General features: G+C 38.8%; 1 pseudogene; it reads right to left on the bottom strand.

The window, feature by feature from the left end:
* Window positions 1-2,829: 2,829 nt before the first annotated feature.
* On the bottom strand, window positions 2,830-5,621 carry LOC136508865 (thiosulfate/3-mercaptopyruvate sulfurtransferase 1, mitochondrial-like; annotated as a pseudogene).
* Between the last annotated feature and the right edge of the window lie 236 nt (window positions 5,622-5,857).

The following is a 5,857-nucleotide window of genomic DNA, read 5'->3' as shown; positions in this document are numbered from 1 at the left end:
ATGGACTTTTCATGTAGGGGTCCCATGGGACCTGCGGGCCACCCTAGTGGGACCGGGTCTTGCGGCCCGTTTGTGGTTCGTTTTGGCCCTTTTGTGGCTTTTTTTTTTGCTCATTTTCGCTCATTTTCTCTGTGCCCTTGACTTAGACTGACTTAGCCATTTCCAACCGTGCCTTGGGGCCCAATGTTACCTGGCAAAATTGAGGGGGTGTGACCCATTTGCCTTCCCGGTATCTTATGGATCGGAATAGGAGATTTCTAGATAAATTATGAGTATACATAAGAATAATTATCATACTTTAGACAATAGAAAAAAAACAATGTTTTATTAAGAGGAAAGAAATATTCTCATAGTAGAAAAAATAGAGGGTGTGACCCATTTGCCTTCCCAGTATCTTATGGATCGAAAGAGGAAATTTCTAGACAAATTTTGAGTATACATAAGAATAATTATCGTACTTCAGACAATAGAATACTCTATATCTGGATATTTTGCATGAGAAATATATAGGGAATAGATAAACGTGAACGAGAGTCTACATGGAATACTCTAGATCTAGATATTTTATATAATGAGAAATATCCGAGGAGTAGATAAACATGAGAGACATTCTAAAATGTATAAAAATGTAGAGTGTTGCAACCATAAAGCCATAAATACTTATATATAGATTTGAGTGTTCATTCCATACATACCATGTCAGCAAATGAGTTATCAAAAGTTTTTAAAGTCATCGCATATTTAGTGTAAAAAAACTTCATAGTTATTTTAGAGTTTATAAGTGTGAATGAGTCTTATTTAGTAGATGTTAAAAGTTTGTTTATAATGAGTTAGACATGATTATGAGTAAAATAAAAGGGAACAATATTTTGCATACCAAAAATATCATAATATTGGGTCTGCCACTGGTGTACTGGACAGCTGGAGCATGGTGTACTGTATCCACCTACGCGCATGCATTATATTCATTCCGACAAACATACAAGAAATTAAATTAATGATTGAAGCTGAACTTGCATAAAAAAATTAAATTAGCACCGATAAGAGAAGACGAACAATGCAATGATGATGGCTGGGGAAGCAAGAATGCAACCAATGCAACCAGGCGATGCCGGCAAATTGATCGATGTAGGAAATTAGTGTATATATATGTACCATGCATGGAAGGAAGAAGAAATAATCCAAGGATGAAAGGGGGCAAAGCAATGGGCCCTGATGGTATCTCAATCAAGGTATGGAGATGCCTCAGGGATATAACTATAGTATGGCTAACCAAGATGTTCAACAATATCTTTCGATCGAACAAGATGCCTGAGAAGTGGAGAAGAAGCATATTGGTACCAATCTACAAGAACAAGGGAGATATCCAAAGTTGTACTAATTATCGGGAAATTAAGTTGATGAGCCACACTATGAAGTTATGGGAGAGAGTCATCGAGCAGCGCCTACAAGGAATGACGTAGATATCAACAAACCAATTTGGTTTCATGCCCGGAAGGTCAACCACAGAAGCAATCTTCTTAATAAGACAGGTTATGGAGCGGTTTAGAGAGCAGAAGAAGGACCTCCACTTGGTTTTCATTGACTTGGAGAAGACTTATGACAAGATACCAAGAAATGTTATGTGGTGGTCTTTGGACAAACATAAAGTCCCATCAAAGTATGTGACCATCATTAAGGACATGTACAACAATGTTGTGACTAGTGTTTGTACAAACGATGATAACACAGATTACTTCCCAATTAAAATTAGATTTCATCAAGGGTCAACCTTAAGCCCGTATCTCTTTGCCTTGGTAATGGATGATGTTACCAAGAACATACAAGGGGATATCCCTTGGTGTATGTTGTTCGCTGATAATGTAGTGTTAGTGGACGAAAGCTAGTGGGAGTAAATAGAAAACTAGAGTTATGGCGGTAGATCCTTGAGTCTAAAGGTTTTAGATTGAGTAGAACTAAAACCGAATACATGAGATGCAACTTTGACAGAGTTATATAGGAGGAGGGAGATGTGAGTTTGGAAGGTCAAGTAGTGCCCAAGAAGAATACCTTTCGGTATATGGGATCAATGGAGGGATGGAGATATTGATGCGGACGTTAGCCATAGAATCAAAGCAGGGTGGATCAAGTGGTGTCGAGCCTCTGGCATTCTCTGTGACATGAGGGTACCACAAAAGCTAAAAGGCAAGTTTATAGAACGGCGATTAGACTGGCTATGTTGTATGGAGCAGAATGTTGGCCTATAAAGATTCGACATGTTCAACAACTGAGTGTTGCAGAAATACGTATGTTGTGATGGATTTGCGATCAGACAAGAATGGACCGAGTTTGGAACGATGATATACGTGATTGCCTAGAGGTAGCACCAATTGAAGAAAAGCTTGTCCAACATCGGTTGAGGTGGTTTGGCCATGTCCAAAGGAGATCTCCAGAGGCACCAGTGCATTGTAGAGTCCTAAGTCAAGCTAATAATATGAGGAGAGGTAGAGGAAGGCCAAAATTGACATAGGGGGAGACAATAAAAAGATATTTGAAAGCTTGGGATATACCTAGAGATCTATGTTTGAATAGTAGTACTTGAAAAGCATCTATTGAAGTGCCCGAACCGTGACTTAGGGCTCTTGGTGGGTTTCAACTCTAGCCTACCCCAACTTGCTTGAGACTGAAAGCCTATGTTGTTGTTGTTGTTGTAGTGCAAAGCTTGTTACAACATAATGTCATCTTGCTGACAATCTAAACTGAATGGTCCAAGATGCTCAAACTGTATTAATCTTTTCAGAGCTTGTGAGTTTAACAAGCAGGAGCGGTAACTTTTGGGTAATCAGAATCTTATTGTGCCTCCCATTCTGTCCAAGATCCATCATAAACTAGAACATCATGCTTTCCAATCCTGTAGAGCCCTGTAAAAAGAGATATTATTAGGGATTGCTTTGCTAGTGCCTAGTAAATCCAAGATGATCTAGGAAGATTCCAGACCAGAGCAACTATGCAGGCAGTCACGCCAGATCCGCAAGTGACAGCAATGGGTTGGTCTAGGGAAATTCCTGAAGAAACACCAAATACACCATATTGTTATTGCTTGGCAATCTTTTCAGGATTTTTGTACATGTATAATATATCCCTAAGAAATACTCAATTTCTAAAAGATCTGAAATGTTAAATTATCAGTATTCTCTTGCTCTGCTTCTCATATTTGTACTTAAGAAAAATTGTTGCTTTCTTTCTTGCCAAGAACACAACAAAAATACTTGTTTTGGATTATTAAATGAGTTGCAGCAGAATAGAGACCTGCTTGCTGAAACTTTTGCCGCAGCTCATCTGCAGAGAGAAGGCTCGGTGCACCATCGAACATCTGGGATGAAGTCAAACATTATCATTTCTTAGCAATTGGTGGTTATCCAAGTGACCAAGTATCATGTGTTGTACTGAATCTTTGAATCATACCAACCTCGGGGAATGGAACACAGATGCTTCCTGGTATATGTGCACTTCTTACCCCTTTCCGTCGTTCTGGTGCTACACCATCAAATCTGTGAATTTCAATGTGCGCAATTTTCTTCAGAACAAGAAGAAACCAGACAACTTAGGAAGAGAATCAATAACAAAAAAATGCCATCAGCTGCCATTGCATATAATGCATCTTTTTAACTATTAGTTTGAGTAGCAGGTTCACAAATGGTGAAATATATTTTCATTTGCACATCTAACAGTTTAATGTAATTCCTTTGAATTCAGAGTGAGGGCAGAGTCTTGCTTGAAATTGGAGCGCTGTGTTTACTAACCTAAGTTTGTACTTGCAAGTTGCAAACCATATTCAGTTACCATCAGAACTTCTATAAGTGCTGCTACAGTCGTGTAACTAAAGAGTGAGATGTTACCTGCCCTTTGCTCTGGCATCTATTTGTTGGTAAGTCTTAGCAGTGACATTATGTTGCAACCTGTTGCATGAATCAAACAGCTCAATTTGCATGGGAATAACATTAATGTTTCACTTAGAGATAATCTTCATAGCTCCTTTTTGAGTTAACCATATTTACGGAATTCAGAGTTGATCCTATTACTTCCGAGTTGATCAAATATATGGAGGTCCACCAAATTTTTGGGGCATCAAGGTAAAATTAAAGAAAGCAAAAGGGTTCATATGACCAGACTGATACATATTTCAGTCTATGCATGCAAGGCTAGTACGTTCAGGTAAAAAAGGTTACTGGCCTTTTCCAGTGTCCAGAATAGATTAGGCTGAAATTCAGTCTGAAATGTGATTGTATTTGTCTGCACAGACAAAAAAAAAGTAATTATCCAATAAGAAAAAAAAGAATGCTTAGTATAATATGGAAAACATCATTTTAGCTCACCTGCTCACCATTATAAACCTTTTCGACAGCCTTATTTGCAGCATTTGATTTTAGAACTACATCATCAGGGCTGACATTTTCCACATTGAACCCAGAAGCTCGCCACTGAGGTAAACCACCGTCTAATACCCGGACTTTCTTGTGTCCAAACACTCTAAACATGTTGAAGGAAATAATGTTAGTTAAATAAAACAATCAGATCACTCTTATAACAAAGAAAATAGTGTCCTTGATAAGATCGTCATTAATTTTGATTACTTTTTATATCAACAACACAACTGAATAGCAAGTTTCTACTGGTTTCATCATTTTGATGAAGTAGATACTGGATACGGACTTCAGCTTACCACTAAACACGAGGTGCACTGAAGAATCCCTTTCCATCATAAACAATAACTTTATCCTGGTTTTTTATATCCAGCTCAGAAATTGCTGCTGCAAAAGCCTCTTCTGATGGTAGCATGTGTGGTAACTGAAACAATAGCATAGGTAAACATATTATGCTTTAGGAAAAAAAAGCCAAGCCATATATTACTACTATCTTGTGCGAACTTAATAAGTCTCCGGTTGGTGGCAAAATCTAAGTACATGAGATTTGCAGAAAGCTGTATGAACCACCACAACCCTAGGAAATCGTTGCTGCTTATCTACTTCTACTAAAATAATGGAAAAAATGAGGATGCAAAGTATATCCAGAAACATTTTTCACATCAGTTGTCCGATCAACTATGCCATCTAAGTTGAAGAATAGCGCACCAGGGATATGTGCCACCTAAAGATAATCAGAACACTTTAGCTCCAACAATTATCTCAAAAAGGAAGATGAGACACGTTACAGCTGATGCTGAAAACCTGATATTCTTCCCATGGATCCCTGTTCTCTACTGGCATGTACCAGGAAGCATCCAAATTCCAAAACCTAAAACAAGTTGATAACTGTCACAAAGCAGCAAGCACATATGTCCCTAACCCTCTAATTCTTCCTGGGAGTAATAAGAACACAATACACAAAAGGAAGTAAGACCAAATTGACAGACAATCACACTGTTATGTTCTCCACATACCACTAACGCAGGGGATAGAAGAAGTATCTCTTAACTTCCTTTTTTGATGAAGGAAGCATTATTAAAGTATCTCAGAACTGAATATGAACATGCAAACTAGATGACTTTTTTTTCTTTTTTCTTTTTTTTTTACCTTAACATCGGGCATTCCTAGGTGCTCTTGCAGCCACTGAGCAGAAACAACCGGAACTTCCTGTGCCATTACTGACCAGCGGGCAAGCTGAGAGACCTAGGTCGCCGGACTGGATTAGCTAAACAAACGAAGCTTGCAGGTGAGATTCCCAAGCTAGAGGATAACCTCCAACAAGAAGAAAAAGAGGGAGAACGAATCAGCTTCTCGGCGGCAGCAAGCTGCCATCAAGGCTAAGATTGGAGCTGACCTTATTGATTCGGATTCCTGCGGGAGAGGAAGGGGAGCAGCGAGAGAGGCCGACGGGC

The sequence above is a fragment of the Miscanthus floridulus genome, chromosome 15 (genome assembly GCF_019320115.1).
Source record: "Miscanthus floridulus cultivar M001 chromosome 15, ASM1932011v1, whole genome shotgun sequence".
NCBI classification, from domain to species: domain Eukaryota; kingdom Viridiplantae; phylum Streptophyta; class Magnoliopsida; order Poales; family Poaceae; genus Miscanthus; species Miscanthus floridulus.
The sequence above is the reverse complement of the archived record's forward strand: the minus strand, read 5'-3'. Positions and strand labels throughout refer to the sequence as shown.